The 18,677-nt window shown below is 40.7% G+C and overlaps 1 protein-coding gene across 3 annotated transcripts in view; it reads right to left on the reverse strand.

Moving 5' to 3' along the window:
* The window catches only part of STAU1 (staufen double-stranded RNA binding protein 1), a 191,496-nt gene extending 185,114 nt beyond the window's left edge, over positions 1-6,382 (reverse strand). Inside the window, exon 1 of one of the 3 annotated variants that reach the window (XM_029611241.1) lies at positions 6,148-6,382. The gene's annotated coding sequence lies outside the window, so the exon portion shown is untranslated. The remainder of the gene's footprint in view (positions 1-6,147) is intronic. The other 2 variants (XM_029611239.1, XM_029611238.1) reach the window with 2 other exon arrangements.
* Between the last annotated feature and the right edge of the window lie 12,295 nt (positions 6,383-18,677).

Genomic DNA, 18,677 nt, shown 5'->3' on the forward strand with positions numbered 1-18,677 from the left:
AGTAAGGGAATAAAAGAATGTAAAGGTGTACTGGATAATATTTATTTATTTATTTTATTTATTAAGGCTTTTATATACCGAATTTCTTGATACAAATCAAATCAATTCGGTTTACAATGAACTAAGTAGAATATACAATTAACCAATCAACAAGAGATACAGAGCATACAGTTACATTATAACAAGGAAGCCTTAACTTGGAGTAGGAAAATAAAGAAGGGGTGAACGGAGCAATAAATATATAAAGTGCAATAAAATAGAATAAATACTATATACAGTGGAGGGGGCTAGGAGCCAACCTCTCTTTAATGGATATTAGGCATGAAAAATTTGGAAAAGTTTTGTTTACAGAGATGTGTAGTGAACAATTCTAGATCAAAAGGATTAAAATATTAATCCTTTTACTCTCCATCACAATAAACACAGGGGAGATACCCTAACTAGTTAAACAGAAGCCTTGAGTGCCACTTCTATGACCCTTTCAAGGTTCTTAAGGGTGCATCATTACTTTTACTTTTGAACATCTGCTCTGGGCATACTAGTGTGGAAAAGTGGTTTATAAACTGAAAACAAATCATAAGAACTTGCCATGCTGGGTCAAACCAAGGGTCCTTCAAGCTCAGCATTCTGCTTCCAACAGAGGCCAAACCAGGCCACAAGAACCTGGCAATTACCCAAGCACTAAGAAGATCTCATGCTACTGATGCAATTAATAGCAGTGGCTATTCCCTAAGTGAACTTGATTAATAGCAGTTAATTGACTTCTCCTCCAAGAACTTATCCAAACCTTTTTTGAACCCAGCTACATTAACTGCACTAACCACATCCTCTGGCAACAAATTCCAGCTTTATTGTTCGTTGAGTGAAAAATAATTTTCTCCGATTAGTCTTAAAGGTGCTACTTGCTAACTTCATGGAATGCCCCCTAGTCTATTATCCGAAAGTGTAAATAACCGATTCACATCTACTCATTCAAGACTTCTCATGATCTTAAAGACCTCTATCATATCCCCCTCAGCCGTCTCTTCTCCAAGCTGAACAGGCCTAACCTCTTCAGCCTTTCCTTATAGGGGAGATGTTCCATCTCCTTTATTATTTTGGTTGCCCTTCTCCATCGCAACTATATCTTTTTTGAGATGCGGCGACCAGAATTGTGCACAGTATTCAAGGAGCGGTCTTCACCATGGAATGATATAGAGGCATTATGACATTTTCAGTTTTATTAACCATTCCCTTCCTAATAATTCCTAACATTGTTTGCTTTTTTGACTGCTACAGCACACTGAGCCGACGATTTTAAAGTATTATCCACATGATGCCTAGATCTTTTTCCTGGGTAGTAGTTCCTAATAATGAACCTAACATCGTGTAACTACAGCAAGGGTTATTTTTCCCTATATGCACTTGTCCACATTAAATTTCATCTGCCATTTGGTTGCCCAATCTTCCAGTCTTGCAAGGTTCTCCTGTAATGTATGACAGGACATTATGACAGCAATGTATATGGAATGTAAGCAAATTTTAAATAAATCTCTAAAACAAATGCTATACAGATTTTCAAAATACAGTATTTTCCTGATAACACAATCTACTGCCCTGCTGGTTAATCTTATGCTTCATTATTCTTATGATCTGATATTAGTAGATTGATTGTTACAAATTCTGTAACTTATAATTCAGAATGTTTTTATTAAAAACGTATAACTCGCATATTCTAGTCTTTATGGCTGTTCATAGCAGCTTCCATAATTTTCATTCACAACACAAAACATTTAAAACACATTACACATAAGCAAATTCTAAGGAAATTAAAAATGTATTTGAACCCAGTACATTTTTGTATGGTGTTTACAGGCCTTGGTCTTAAGATTGGATTATTGTAAATCCTTGTATCTTGGTTTGCCTGATTCTACCATAATGTCATTACAGATGGTACAAAATGCCACAGCAAGGGTTCTGACAGGAACTTGAGTCAGAGACCATATAGTGCATTCAGAACCTTCACTTTTTTCACATTTTGTTATGTTACAGCCTTATTCTAAAATGGATAATATGCATCTCCCCCCCCCCCAATCTACACACAATACCCCATTATGACAACGTAAAATGAGGGTTGCAGAAATTAGTGCAAATTAATTTTAAAAAATGAAATCACATTTAGATAAGAATTCAGACCCTTTACTCAGTACTTTGTTGAGGCACCTTTTGCAGCGATTACAGCCTCAAGTCTTCTTGGGTATGATGCTACAATCTTGGCAACCTGGATTTGGGGATTTTCTCTCTCATTCTTCTCTGCAGATGCTATCAAGCTCTGTCAGGTCGGATGGGGAGCATCGATGCACAGCTTTTTTCAGATCTCTCCAGAGATATTCGATCAGATTGAAGTATGGGCTCTGGCTAGGCCACTCAAGGACATTTACAGACTTGTACCGAAGCTACTCCTGCATAGTCTTAACTGTGTGCTCAGAGTCATAGGGGAATTGCCGCCCCAGTCTGAGGTCCAGAGCGCTCTGGAGCAGGTTCTAATCAAGGATCTCTCTGTACTTTGCTCCATTCATCTTTCCCTTGATCCTGACTAGTCTCCCAAATGCTGCAACTGAAAAACATCCCCACAGAATGATGCTGCCACCACCATGCTTCATCGTAGGGATATTTGCTAAGTGAAGAGTGGTGCCCAGTTTCCTCCAGACATGATGCTTGGCATTCAGGCCAAAAGGAGTTCATTCTTTGTTTTATCAGACCAGAGAATCCTTTAAGTGCCTTCTGGTAAACACCAAATGGGATATCATGGGCCTTTTACTGAGGCATGGTTTTCCATCTGGCCTTTCTACCATAAAGGCCTGATTGGTGGAATGCTGCAGAGATAGTTATCCTTCTGGAAGTTTCTCCCATCTCCACGGTGGAACTCTCTCAGAGTGACCATCAAGTTCCTAGACCCTGACCAAGGCCCTTCTCCCCCAATTGCTCAGTTTGGGTGGGAAGCTAGCTCTAGGAAGAGTCCTGGCGATTCCAAACTTCTTCCTTTTAAGAACGATGGAGACTGTGTTCTTCGGGACCTTCGATGCTGTGTGCTGCAGCAAATGTTTTGTCTGTACATGCCGGAAATCTACAGACAATTCCTTCAAATTCATGGCTTGATTTTGCTCTGACATGCACTATCAACTTTGGGACCTTATACAGAAAGAAGTGTGCATTTCCAAATCATGTCCAATCAATTTACCACAGGTGGACTCCAAATAAAGTTGGAGGCGCATCTCAAGGATGATCAATGGAAACAGGATGCACATGAGCTCAACCGTGAGTGTCATAGCAAGGGGTCTGAATACTTATGTAAATTTGATATTTCAATTTTGTTTTTTTAAATTAATTTACACAAATTTCTACAAACCTGATTTTGTTTTGTCATTACGGGATATTGTGTGTAGACTGAGGGGGGGAAATGCATATTATCCATTTTAAAATAAGACTATAACATAAAAAAATATGGAAAAAGTGAAGGGGATCTGAATACTTTCTGAATACACTTAAGAACTCCAGCGTTATTTTCATTGCCCATAGCCTAAAGAACAAGGGCTTTGGTGGGGATATGCTGCTTTGAGAGAGTGCACTGCTAAAATTATAATATCCATCTAGAGCATTAAGATCTTAAGAGTCAAAATTTACTTGACGTTCCTTCCCTGCATCTTGTTCGCTTGTAGGATACACATAGTCAAGTCTTTATCATGGCTGGCCTGCAGCATTGCAATACATTACATTAGAACAATGTTTGACTTTAAAACATTAAGGAAAATCTTAAAGTCCATTTGTTTAAAGATGCGTATAATTTTGAATAGAGAGTCAGAATAGTAATGTCAACAAGTAAGTTTAAGATTTATTGGAATATTAGACAGATGCTGGTAATGAAAGATCAAAAAGAATAGCCATTTGTATAGTTGGTTATTGTATTTTTGTGAAGCTGGATTTTAATATGTATGTTTTATTCCTGTTCATTGCCTAGAATTTTTGGATAATACAATTTATAAATCATTTTTAATCACTATCACTATAAAAATGAATAGAAGATGCTACATATTACCCATGCATAAAGAAAAATAGTTCTTATATTAAATGATCTGAACTCAAATAGGGAAAATGCCATTAAGTGCATAGGATATGCAATCTTATTGGTAATTTCTAAAAAAAAAAAAAAAAATTAAAAAATGCATGTGAAATAAGAATTGAGCTACAGAAAAGCACTACACATCTTTCCTTGAGCACAAATGAACTATGATAATTTTACTGTTACACTAGACAATAATTAACATTCCAATCAAGAATATATTTTAGAATTATAAAAATGTCCACATCTAGCTGGCTTTCAATTAAACCTTAAAAATGTGATCTGCTTAAACCCAAAATAAATAAATAAAAGGATGCTTAATATCTATCTGAAATTCTTTAAAGTGTTTGAATCCGTGTTTACTGGTTAAAACTTTAAAAAGAAGCCCTAATCATATTACTTTTCCTAAGAAAGTTTAAGCTATTTATTTTGAAAATATATTGCAGTTATTCCACTACCAACTGCTAAAATATTCCACTACTCCAAGCAAAAAAATCCTTGAAGGTGGAAAATATTTATCTATTAACCTGAATGGACACCACCTTGATATTTCAGGAGTAAACAAACACCTACAAGATCCCCGTAGAACACCATGATATAATAAAATCCATCAGTTCTCATGAGATGATAATCTCATGTGAAAAACAAGTTAGACTGGTTCAATTATTACAATTTACTATTAGAAAGCAAAGTTTCATAGTCTTTGTTCTCTAGATAGACACAAAAGGGGGTTGAATTAGCACAAGTCTAAATTTTGTGAACAGTTGTGCCAATTATCAAGACTTTTTGTGCCTGTTACAATGTGTCCTATACATGCATGTGTTTTTCTATGCTCCATTTAGAAAAGTAAATGGAAGGTAGATCTAGTCTTAGGCACATCCTACACTAAACATATGTACTCATTTTATACAGTACTACACATTTGGGTCACTGAGTCTAAGAAGCTCCAGAAGTTTATATTTTGGTAATTTTATGTTCAAATCTAGGAAAAAGGTACTTGCCAACACTACCTTTAAGAACAATGACGTCTGTAACTTAAAAAAAGGTAAATCATGCCTTTAAATTAAAACTAGACCCTAATAATTCTGGATTATGAAGCATCCTGAAAAACCATCCTCTCAAACCAATATTTTAAACTGAATACTTTCAGACATCTTTTCGGTTAAGATGCCTTTGCAAGAAGTCTTACTGATTATGAACCTTAGGTGGTTAATAATTTAAAAGTACACCGTTCTGAAAAATACCCCACAATCCGAAGAAACGAATCACTTTAAATTATTAGCAGCATCAGTATAATTAATACTGCATAGGGCGGACTATAAATATTAACAACTTATATGTCAGATGTAAACTTCATATTGCAGTGGAGACAGAGGCTAGAGCCAGGAAACACTACTCAATGCTTGTTTAGTAGAGCCCAATTTACCTACATAATTAACGTTAAAATAAAAATGAGAGAGATGTACTAAAGGTTATTTCCCCATTGTCTCTCTATTGGGAATATGCTCAGGACCTCTAGCCCATTTAATTTAATTTCAAATACTTAACATTGACTTTCAGACATAAAAAAAAACAAAACCTTAGCTTCCTATAACTTTTAAACTCCCCCCAATCAGAAGTAGCCAAAATAAGAACAATAAATTGTTTCTTGCCGAAGCAGTCACCCATATTACTACTGCAGATTCTGCACGAATGTATCAGTCTAATCCTAAGAAGACAGTTTCGCCTTTTGTCTTTTATACAAAGGGGAATAAATCTGCACGATGGAAGGTGAAACAAGCTGAAATCGCAAGCTGGATTCCTCCCCCCCAGGGAGTGACCGGCAACCCGCCCCTCGCGTTCGAGTTTCGTGTTTCCGTTCCGCCCGCTGCGGCCTAGTCGTCCCGGCGGCAGCCTCCGACCCCCGATGCCAACCCAGGGCATGGGGGGGGTGGGGTGAGGGAGGGGGGTAAGAAGAGAGCCTGGCGGGAGCCGCCTCGCCACAGTCTTTGTATCTGCAAGCCTCCCTCCCTCCCCTTCACGGTTTCCCCGCCGGCGCCTACTCTCACCTCTCTTCCGTTGACTCCGAGCGGGCCGCGGCGGGGACGTGGTGGTGGTGGTACTGCTGGTGGTGGGGGGGCGGGGTGGGGTGGGTCTTCAGTCCATGGGTAGCGAGAGAAGCGGTTGGTGCCCGAGAAGCGATGCTCCGCGAGGGTGGGTGGGTTGGGGGAGGCGGGGGAAGGGGGTTTCTACTAACGGGGCTTGAATGAGAGACGCGGACAGGGCAAACACTAAAGAGAATGAGCAGCAGGCTCCCGTCGGGACCGGAAGTGACGTGCCACACCGCCGGCCGGAGGAAGCGCTGGGGAAGGCCCCCCTTAAAGCCTCTGCTGCCTCACGGGGTTTGACACTGACTGGAGTGCTTTCGTCCCCCTCCCCAAAACGTTTGTCATAATGGCAGGGAATTTATATTTATTATAATACTAGGGCTTTTTAAAGACTAAAAACAGATGTCAGTTCTCTCATATATAAGCCCTGACGGGAACTGAAGGTAATCAGCGCAAAGCTCAGAAGGAATGAATACAAACTCAAACAGCAGCGGCATAGTGGCTGAGGCTGGCGGTCACAGGAGGGTCGGAGCGTGCTGGCACTGCTTCAGCGGCTGGGCTTTTGATATTTTAACATTTAGACTAGTGTAGGTGCCTTCGGTCACTGTCAGCCATATTAGAAAAAGGGGGGGGGGGGGGATGAGGGGCTAGGCATAGGCTGATAATATAGAACCGTCTGAAAGAGGAACAGATCATGCATCAAAATATTAAGGGCACAGCGGCAAGGATGCTTTGTGCACATCTTCAACGCTAGTGAGAACGTTATCTAATACGACTACCGCAATAGATAAAACGCTGTATATAAAATAGGATGAAAACTAAACCTTAATGATAATTTCGGCAGTTTAGTTGCTTTACCTACATTTAATGAAGTTGTACACAGTGTTACAGTACTTCAATTATGATGCATGCCCACGATAGCAATTAAGACACTGGGACAGCAAACTAAAAAAAAAAAAAAAAAAGGCTTAGGTAATAGTAAGTTCGAACAGGTAGCAGTAAAGTGGAGCTGCCTATAGCCAAAAAAGTAGAAGCATTCACTAAACCAGATCACAAACTAATGACCACCTATACCCTCTATAAATAAAATTAATCGTCATGAGCAGGGTCCTTAGTGTACTTGACTAGTAGGAACACTTGCTCTTGTAAAGTTGTACACTCATACATTTACTTTAGTTTCACTCCTGTAGGTTATGTCTTTTACATTAGTCTAAGAAAAGGTAAGTGGAGTAAATAACTTCTAAAACTACCTGGGTTTGAGGTATATAGTGGGTTTATGCTCATACTGAGCACTGCATGGCTTTACCAGAGCAATAGGAATTTATACAAGTATAGAGTAAGAGGAAAAAAAGCAGAGAGGAATAGGGGGAGAAAGTACCATGACCAACTGAGAAAGAGACAGAACAGCAGCCTTTAGGTACAAGTAATACATCTAATCTTTTGAGCTAGTGTAGAAAGAAATCATAACTAGTCCAGTCTGTCCATCAACTTTAAGAGAAACACAATCTTCTTTTATGACATTAGTTGTAGCCTGTGAGTGAAATATTTATAAACCAGTGTCTAATTTTAATTATTTGAAAGTAGCAATGAAAGGCAATAACTATCTTAATGAATTCTCAAATTATAAGACTGTTTGGTCATGACGCATAGGTGGTAATTTTGTAACAGCCCACAAATATAAACAGACATTTCCTTTTGAAAAGTGGTTAAGTACACCTGCATATATTTTCCCTTTTGTAAATTATGCCACTGATGCTATTTATACACAATAACTCTTGCTAAATTAAGTGCAGAAATGTTATGCATAATTTTTAAAAGTAGGCATAAGTATATATTCTTCCCCAACCTCATTCCCAAAATATTTTCATTCAGGCCAGGTAAACTTATGAACAAACAACAGACAATTTTACCCAAAGCTGTCCCTTTAAAAATGACCATGTTTTTTTTTTCTTCCATTGGGCCCAAGGGAAAAAATTGATCTAGTCATACTACAACATTATTCTAATGGTCCAATAAAAGCAAGTTTGCTTACCGTAAACAGTGTTTCCGTAGATAGCAGGATGAATTAGCCATGCTGTCATGGGAACTGTCCATCAGGGCCCGGGAGGCGGAGCTTCCTAAGCAGAGGTTAGAGTTTTGTGTCCTCTGCGGCTGCGCGTGTTCCTGCGCAGGAAAGTAACAGATTCTCCTCAGTCTGTAATTAAGCTTAGGCGTAGCAGTATAAGAAAAAAGGGTCGACTAACAGGGAGGAGGGAGGGTCAGCATGGCTAATTCATCCTACTACTATGGAAGCACCGTTTATGGTAAGCAAACTTGCTTTTTCCCGTGGATAGCAGGGCTGAATTAGCCATGCTGTCATGGGAGTCCCAAGCTCCTGATCACGCTATTTAATATGAGTCTTCACTGTCGCATGATCATATAGTAGTGGTAGTCGACCTCCCATTTTATTGTTTAAGTATTCTTTCCTTCTTTTTTTTTTTAAGATGAAAGAGACTGTAGTACAGCCCGTCCTATTTTTGCATCCGTCATTGCTTGCTGGTCTAGGCAATAATGTGATGCGAATGTGTGAAGAGATGACCACGTAGCCGCTTTGTAGATGTCTACAGGTTGAGCATATCGGACGTGTGCTATGGATGTTGCCATAGCTCTAACTTGATGAGTGTTTGGGAAAAGATGCCAGGGTTAGATTTTTCTTGTTATAGCAAAATTGGATACATTGTGCTATCCAGCTGGAAATGGTACGTTTAGTTACCAGAAGTCCTGGTGCATTAGGATTGAATGAAGCAAAAAGTTGAGAAGAACGGGAATCAGAGTACATTCTATACTTGTAGTATGCTAACGCACATTTGCAGTCAAGCGTGTGGAGCATCCACTCTCTGTTTGAATGAGGCTTGGGAAATAAAGTTGGTAATTCTATCGTTTGATTCAAGTGGAATTGCACCTTTGAAGAAAGCTTGGGTGAGTTCGAAGAACTGCTTTATGGTGGTAAAATTGCAGATATGGAGCGTAGTGAACTAATGCTTGTAACTCACTGACTTGTCGTGCAGATGTGACTGCCACTAAGAATACTACCTTCCAAGTTAAGTATTTTATATGTGCAGAATCCATGGGTTCGAATGGTGGCAGCATCAGTTGCTCCAATACTATGTTTAGATTCCACAGAACTGGTGGCTTAGCGATTGGAGGACGAAGATGTAAGAGGCCCTTGATGAAACGAGACACCAAGGGGTGAGTAGAGATAGGTTGATTGTGACATGGCCTGTGATAAGCAGCTATTGCACTAAGGTGAACTTTTATCGAGGAAGTCGCCTGACCAGAAGTATATAACGTATAAAGGTAGTCTACGAGCAGCTCCAGAGAACAATCCAGCTGGGAGATTCCATTAGATGTGCACCAGTCGGAATAACGTCTCCATATGAAACTGTAATTGTGTCTAGTTGATTGTTTTCTAGACTCTGTCAAGACCTGTTGGGCTGTTGTGGATATGCCTTGTTCTTCTAATAAGAACCGCTCAATCTCCACGCTGTCAAGTGAAGGGAGGCGTGAAGTGGATGAAGAAGTGTGCCTTGTTGTTGGATCAACAGATCTGGTTGACTTGGTAGACAAATCAGGTCTGTGATGGAGAGGCGTAGGAGATAACTGTACCATGGTTGCCTGGGCAAGCAGGTGCTATGAGGATCAGTTGTGCCTCGTCTGCCATACATTTTTGAATAGTCCTTGTGATGAGTGGTATGGGTGGAAAGGCATACATTAGGCTCCCTTTCCAAGGAATCAGGAACGCGTCCTGCGCCACTCTGTTGGGAGTAGCCAAAGTGAGCAGAAACTAGGAACTTGGGTGTTCATTTCTGTTGCAAAGAGATCTATTGTTGGAATTCCCCATTGCAGAAATAGACCTTGAGCTATGTGTGGGTTGAGAGTCCACTTGTAAGGATAAAACACCCAACTCAGTCGGTCTGCTCTGGTATTGGCTATTCCTGGTAAGTTGCTTGCAGATGAATGGAATGCTAATGGGCTAGTTGGAAGATCAGCAGGGCTTCCTGGCATAGGGACCACAAACCGGACCCTCCTTGTTTGTTTATGTAAAACATTGCCACTTGGTTGTCCGTGTAAACCATCACTCTGCGTCCTGCAGATGGGAATGGAACGCTTGGAGAGCATTTCGTATTGCTCGGAGTTCCAATAGGTTTATTTGTAAGTTTTGTTCTTGAAGAGACCATAGGCCTTGTGTTTCGATAAAGTCCAAATGGGCTCCCCAGCCCTTTCGAGATGCATCCATAGTAAGTACTGTATTCTGAGGAGGGGGGTTGAACACCCCCCCTTTGGATAGCGTGGATTTCTTGAGCCACCAATTGATGCCCGTTGTCATCTCTGAGGTGAGTAGAAGGCGTTTTGTCAATGGTTGAGAGTATTGTTCCATTGACGTTTCAGTCCCCACAGTAGAAGACGCATGTGAAGTCTGGTGTTGGGGACTGTGAAGATGGCTGCTGCCATATGACCCAAGACTGTCAATATTTGTCTTGCTGTCAGTTTGTGTGTGTGGATGAGAATTCGCAGGAGACGACATATCTCATGTCTCCTGTCCTCCGGTAGGAATGCTCTGTTGCGCGTAGTGTCTAGGCGAGCGCCAATGAATTGTAGAATTTGAGTTGGGTTCAAGTTCAATTTGTGATAATTGACTATCAGTCCCAGGCTGTTCAGGCAGTCTATTAATTGTCAAAGTTGCTCAAGTAACTTGACCGGGCTCGAAGCTACTATGAGCCAATCGTCCAAATATGGAAAGATTGTCATTCCTTTCTGTCATAAGTGAGCCACCACTACTATCATACACTTAGTGAAAACTCTGGGTGCTGCTGAGAGGCCAAAGGGAAGAACTTTGTATTGATAATGTTGATGCTTGTATTGAAAGCAGAAGTAGTGCCACGAGGACGGATGGATGGGAATATGTGTATAGGCATCCTTTAATTCTATTGAGCACATCCAATCATTGGGTTGTAGGAGGGGTAGAATGGATTTGAGGGACACCATCTTGAATTTCTCTTTGACTAGATACTTGTTCAAGTCTCGGAGATCCAGAATTGGACGGAGGCCTCCCAATTTCTTGGGAATGAGGAAATATGGGGAATAAAACCCTGTGTTTTGGGCTGTCTGCGGAACAACTTGGATTGCCTGTGGCTGCAGAAGTGTGGCGACCTCTTCTCCGAGTTAAGGATGATGCTTCTTTGTTGCTCGAATCTGCAGGTGAGGGAGAAGGGGTTTTGTGGTAAATTGAAGCTGATAACCGTGTTGCACTATATCGAGAACCCAGCGGTCTGATGTTATAGACTCCCACGCTGGGAGGTGTTATGTAATTCTTCCTGGGGATGCTTGATGTAGAAGTGGTGGCTGTATTTTTAGAAAGATTGTGTTGATTTAATGGGGGCTCCAGTTTGCTGACCCTGCTGTCTTTGGGTCCGTGGCTTGCCTCTTCTATTTTGCGGTTGTTGTGTTTGTGGCCTTTGATACGGTTGGTATGAAGGGTTTCTATAAGGTTGAAAAGAACGGTAAGGACGCCTTGAAAATGGTTGGCGTCGAGTATTTCCAAAATAGCATCGGGAGGATGAAAATGAAGATGGTGTCGTCAACGATTGGACTGCTACAGCTTGTTCCTTCAGTTGGGTGACTGTGTCATGGAACCTCTCTCCAAACAAATTGTCTCCAGTACAGGGGAGATTAGTGAGCTTGTCATGAAGGTCTTCCCTGATAGCACTAGCTCTGAGCCATGCTATCCTACGAGCTGCAACGGCCGTAGCAGAAGCTCTAGAAGAATTTTCGAAGCCTTCATAAACTGCTCGCAGTAGGTGTTGCAAGCATTCTTCCATGTCCTGGAGAGGAGGCGGAATTGGTTCCGCGGCGGAGGTTAGCAGACCTTTTGTCGCTTGGATGCATTCATACATGTATTGTATCATGTAGAATTGATGAGTGTGAATACGAGCAGCCAACATGGAGTTTTAGTATATCTTCCTTCCAAACTTGTCCAGGGAATGATTATCCCATCCTGGAGGATAAGAAGCATGTGTCTTTGATCTTTTAGACCGCTGCATAGCGGATTCTACCACTATAGATAGATGTGGTAATTGTGGTACATTATAGTGTGATGATTTTGGCATACGGAACTTTAGATCAGTTTCCTTGATACCGCAGAAAGTGAGTGTGGAGTTTCCCCACGATTTTCGAAGGACATTGTCCAGTACCTCTTGTGGAGGAAGTGATGTCTGTTCCCCTGAAGTATCAAAAATCTTCAGAAGGCCAAGTGTTTCTGACCTCGGGTCAGGTAACGTTTGGACATCTAAATGTAGGATGGTCCCAAGTTTTTCTAAAACTTTTGGGTGCGATAAATCTTCAGGAGGAGAATATGGTTCCTGCGGTTGTTCTGGCGGATCTGAAGGATATCTGGTAGACGAAGAAGGTGATGAGTGAGTAGAAGGTGACTCACCTGGTGATGCAGGCTCGTGAACAGGTGAGTCATGCACCAAAAGTTTTGGTGAGTGTAATGGCTCTATAGGGATTTCTTCCCGTTCCTGTTGTGGTTCAGGAGAACTGGAGGAGGATACGTGGGGCAATTGAAAGGAGGATTGAAGGGAGTCGAAGAACCCTGATAATGCCTCTGATAAATTAGAAAAAGCTTGTTGAGCTAATGGAGGCATCTTTGGACATGGAAAATGAGCTGGAGATGATGGTGAGTCTCCTAAGTCAGGGTTTGAAGGCAATACTTTAGATCCCGGAACAGGAATTTGGTGGTCCTCTGCTACCTTTTTAGATGGTGGCTGAGGATTCTCTTCAAACCAAGGACGTGCATACGCTTGTGATGATGTTCCTGAACAGGAAGATGATGATGTAAGGGAAGAAGGAATTTTTACTACATCCTCTTCTGAGCCGGTTTGCTTTGAGGCCTTTGTATGGTGAGACAGTGTAGAATGTGTGCACGCCGGGTAACGCACGCACATGTACGCCCGTGCACACCTTTATAAAATCTACCCCTTTATGTTTTGTTTAATTTTATATGTGGATTTTCTTTCTTTGACAGGCAGAATATTAAATTTTAATAAATGAAATGAAATGATCCAGGAAATTATAGAGCGGTGAGCCTGACTTCAGTGCCAGGAAAAATTATAGAAATTATTCTAAAGAACAAAATCACAGAATACATAGAAAGACTTGTTTTAATGGGACACAGCCAAAATGGATTTACCCAAAGAAAATCAAACCTCACCAATCTGCCTCAGTCTTTTTTTTTTTTTTTTTTTTTAAGGAGTTAATAAACATGTGGATAATGATGAGCGAGTATACGTTGTGCATTTGGATTTTCTGAAGGCATTTGACAAAGTCCCTCAAGAGAAACTGAGAAAATTAAAAAGTCATGGGATAAGTGGGGGATGTGATAGAGTTCAACAAAATCAAGAAAGGAGGAACAGGTTAATGTAAATCAGTTATCTACTCTCTGTTAAGAGAAGGAATAGGTGGCACTCCATGAAGTTAGCAAGTAGTTCATTTAAAACAAACCAAAGAAAATTCTTTTTCACTCAGCGCATAGTTAAGCTCTGGAATTCATTACCAGAGGATGTGGTTATGGTAGTTAATGTAAATGGATGTATAAAAGGTTTGAATAAGTTCCTAGAGGAAAAATCCATAAACTGCTATTAATAAGCAATAGTAGATTGAGATCTATTTAATGTTTGGGTACTTGCCAGGTACTTGCGACTTGGATTGGCCACTGTTGGAAACAGGATGCTGGGCTTGATGGATTCTTGGTCTGACCCTGTATGGCATGTTCTTATGTTGCACCTGCAAGTTGACCCCATTGCACTCCATTTCCATCTGCTAGCCTTTAGGTATCCATAGTGTTTATCCAATGCCCCTTTGAATTCTTTCACTGTTTTTGTCTTCACCTCCTCTGGAAGGGCATTCCAGGCATCCACCACCCTCTCCATGAAAAAATATTTCTTGGTGTTGGTTCTGAGTTATCCTTCTTGGAGTTTGATTTTGTGGCCCCAAGTTCTACTGATTTCTTTCCAACAGAAAAGGTTTGATGACTGTGCATCATTAAAACCTTTTAGGTATTTGAAGGTCTGTATCATATCTCCCCTGCACCTCCTCTCTTCCAGGGTATACATACGAGAAGCCAAAGGATCTCAATAAGTCTTCCGATACAGACCCCTCACCATTTTGTTTGCCTTTCTTTGGACCACTTCCATCTTGTCTCTATCCTTTTTGAGATATGGGCACCAGTACTAAACGCAGTACTCCAGGTAAGGTCTCACCAAGGACCTGTACAAGGGGATTATCACTTCCTTTTTCTTACTGGTTATTCCTCTCTATGCAGCCCAGCATTCTTCTAGCTTTAGCTATCGCCTTGTCACATTTCTTCACCACCTTCAGATCACCAGACACAATCATACCAAGTTCCCTCTCTCAATCCGTGTGCATTAGTCTTTCACCGCCCTTCACATACATCTCTTTTAGATTGCTGCACCCAAGATGCATGACTCTGTACTTCTTGGCATTGAATTCCAGCTGCCAAATCCTCAACCAGCCTTCAAGCTTTTTTAAATCACATTTCATTTTCTCCATTGTGTTGCAGATCTTATCATCATCCACAAATAGACGAACCTTACCTTCTATCCCTTCCTCCAGGTCACTCACAAAGATATTGAACAGAATCGGACCCAAAACTGATCCCTGTGGCACTCCACTTAACACGGTTCTTCCTTCAAAGTAGGTTCCATTTACCATTACACGCTGTCTCCTGTCAGCCATCCAGTTTGCAATCCATGCCCCTAACTTGGCACTCACTCTCAAGCTTCTCATTTTGTTCATGAGTCTCCTATGTGGGACCGTATCAAAAGCTTTACTAAAATACAAGTAAATCTCATTGAGTGCTCTTCCCTGATCCAATTCTCTAGTCACCCAAACAAAAAAAAATCAATCAGATTTGTCTGACAGGACAATCAATGTGAATCAATGTGGCCTTAGGTCAAGCAACCCACTGGATTGTAGATAGTTCACTATCCTTTCCTTTAGCAGAGCCTCCATTAATTTTCCCACCACCAAGGTGAGGCTAACTGGCCTGTAGTTTCCAGCCTCCTCTCTGCTCCCACTCTTGTGAAGTGGGACCATCACCACTCCCGTTTCCAGGGATCTATTGAACAAGTCCTTCAGCGATGCCGCCAGCACATCTCTGAGCTCCCTCACTATCCTGGGTTGTACCTCATCTGTCCCATAGCCTTGTCCATTTTCTGTTTTCCTAGCTCTTCCCATACATTCTGTTCTGTAAACTGAGTTTCGCCCACTCCACCCCCATCCACAGTCTTGTTAATTAGTGATGGTCCTTCTCCAGGGTCTTCTTTAGTGAACACCAAACTGAAGTATTTGTTTAATATTTCTGCCATTTCTTGGTCTCGTTCCACATACTGATCTTTGTAACCTTTCACTATACCACTTCAGAGATTTCTCCTTAATACATATTAGCCAACTACAGAGTGAAAAAGGTGCTGTGTGTATAATCTACTCTCTTATAATTTATTCCATCAAAATGGTCCACAAAAGTGAAAGTTAGAGGCAAAAGCATGGGAAAGTAATCACATAGGAAATGGTACCAAAAGATGGTTTTCCCTGTTTTTGCCTCTATTATAATCTTCATAGCTCAATTCAACAGTCCCTGCAGTTGGGCATGGGGGTGTAGCAATGGAGTGGAAGAGAGGTCTAAGAAGGAAGGGGGCCTACTTTCATCAGCTTCAGAAAATGCACTGCCCCCCCCCCCTTCCCAAATCTATAGGTGTCCTCAAGGTCCCAGATTTTCAAAGGGGGGAAAGTTTTGCTTGGGGATCTGGAATTTTAACTTATGCCAATGACTTGATCAGAGAACCTTGCTTTTGGTGGATGTGGTTGGCTAATGATACTCTTTTTTTCTTGAATGCTATTAATAGTTGATTAGTATCTTAGTGCTGGGAACCTAAACTGACATGTGAATGTATTTTTTGATTGCCTGACCTCTCATGGGTAGATATGTTTGCCTTATAAGGTTGATTTTTTGTTTATTGATGGAGGTTGTGCAGTGCCAATAAAAGGGATCACACCTTACAAAGGTACCATTTTATAGTGCTGGGCACAAAAATGGTATCTGTATTGCCTGGTAGTGAGCATGCCAATGTATCTATAAAATACAGTAACAGAATTAGGTTTAAGAATTATTACACAGCTTAAGATGTCTGTAAAATGTAACTATCCCTCCTTCTCTCTTGCCTCCTCCCAAGTTCCAAATATTTTACGCCCATCATTTCATGCACTTACATAAAGGAAAAATGACAGGCACCAAGAGCAGGAACAGCAGATATACGAGGTTAGTGTAAATAAGTTTTGATAAATGACCATCAAAACTGATGATTATTTGTTGCTCATTTGTGCCAGTGTAAACATATAAGTAAGTCCTTTCAAATTGGCTGTTATGGTCTAACCTAATGTAACGAACTAGAGCTCTTTTTTTTTTTTGGGGGGGGGGAAGGATGGGTTGGGAGAGGAAGGGTCAGAAAGCATTTCTCAGAATAGCTGTTTGAATTATCATAAGAACATACCATGCCATACTGGGTCAAACCAAGGGTCCTTCAAGCTCAGTATCCTGTTTCCAAACAGTGGCCAATCCAAGTCACAAGTACCCAAACATTAGATAGATCACAAGCTACTATTGCTTATTAATTATCATCATAGCAGTTTATGGATTTATCCTCTAGGAACTTATCCGAACCTTTTTAAAACCCAGTTACACTAACTTATAGAAACATAGAAATGACGGCAGAAGACGACCAAATGGCCCATCCAGTCTGCCCAGCAAGCTTTCGCACTTTTTTTTTCTCTCACATACTTATCTGTTTCTCTTGGCTCTTAGTAACCTTTTTTATTCTATTTCCCTTCCACCCCCGCCATTAATGTAGAGAGCAGTATAGGAACTGCATCTAAGTGAAATAGCTTAATTAGTTAGGGGTATTAACCACCGAAATAAGCAAGCTACACCCATGCTTATCTGTTTATCCAGACTATGTAATTCAGTCCTTGTTGGTTGTTGCCTGAATATAGATCCATTTTTCTTCATTCCCCCTGCTGTAACCACATCCTCTGGCAATGAATTCCAGAGCTTAACTATGTGCTGAACAAAAAATGTTCTTCGATTTGTTTTAAAATGAGCTATTTTTGCTAACTTCATGGAGTGCCCCCTGATCCTTCTATTATCTGAGTGAGTAAACAACCGATTTACATTAACTTGTTCAAGTCTTTCATGATTTTGTAGACTTTTGTCATTTTCCCTCCTTAATCATCTCTTCTACAAACTGAACAGCCCTAACTTCTTTAGCCTTTCCTCATAGGGCAGCTGTTTCAAGCCCTTTATTTTGGTTGCTCTTCTCTGTACTTTCTCCAGTGCAACTAAATCCTTTTTGAGATGCAGTAACCAGAACTGCACACAGTATTCAAGGTGAGGTCTTACCATGGAGCAATAGAGAGGCATTATGACATCCTCTGTTTTATTTACCATTCCCTTCCTAATAATTCCTAACACTCTGTTTGCTTTTTTGATCGTCACAGCACACTGGGCCGACGATTTCAATGTGTTATCCACTGTGACGCCTAGATCTCTTTCCTGGGTGATAACTCCTAAGATAGAAACTAACATTGTGTAACTACAGCAAGGGTTATTTTTCCCTATATGCATCACTTTGCACTTGTCCACATTAAATTTCTTCTGCCATTTGGAAGCCCAATCTTCCAGTCTCACAAGGTCCTCCTGCAATTCATCACAATCCGTTTGAGATTTAACTACTCTGCATCATTTTGTGTCATTCGCAAATTTGATCACCTCACTTGTTGTTCCCCTTTCCAGATCATTTAAAAATATATTAAAAAGCACCGGTCCAAGTAGAGATCCCTGAGGCACTCCACTGTTTACCTTTGTCCACTGTGAAAACTGACCATTTAATCCTATTCTCTCTGTTTCCTGTCTTTTAACCAACTTGCAATCTACAAAAGGACATTCCCTCCTATCCCATGACTTTTTAATTTTCTTAGAAGCCTCTCATGCGGGACTTTGTTGAATGCCTTCTGAAAATCCAAATACACCACATCTACAGGTTCACCTTTGTCCACATGTTTATTCACCCCTTCAAAAAAATGTAGGAGATTTGTGAGGCAAGACTTCCCTTGGGTAAATCCATGCATGCTCCACTTTGCATTCTTCTACACAGCTGAGTAATATGTACTCTTGACATTAGACAAAGTGACAGAGAATCACATTAAAAAAAAATAAAGACTAAACATGAAACTACATGCTAGCCTAGGTAAAAAATCCAGATTCCTGAACAAGGTACAACAGTGACCTACAGCAGTGGCCAAAACAAACAATGTTAGGAATTGTTCAGAAAGGAATATAAAAAATATCGAAATGCCTTTGTTGATCCATGCCTTCAGTA

This window comes from Rhinatrema bivittatum, chromosome 8, assembly GCF_901001135.1.
Source record: "Rhinatrema bivittatum chromosome 8, aRhiBiv1.1, whole genome shotgun sequence".
In the NCBI taxonomy this organism is placed as follows: Eukaryota; Metazoa; Chordata; class Amphibia; order Gymnophiona; family Rhinatrematidae; genus Rhinatrema; species Rhinatrema bivittatum.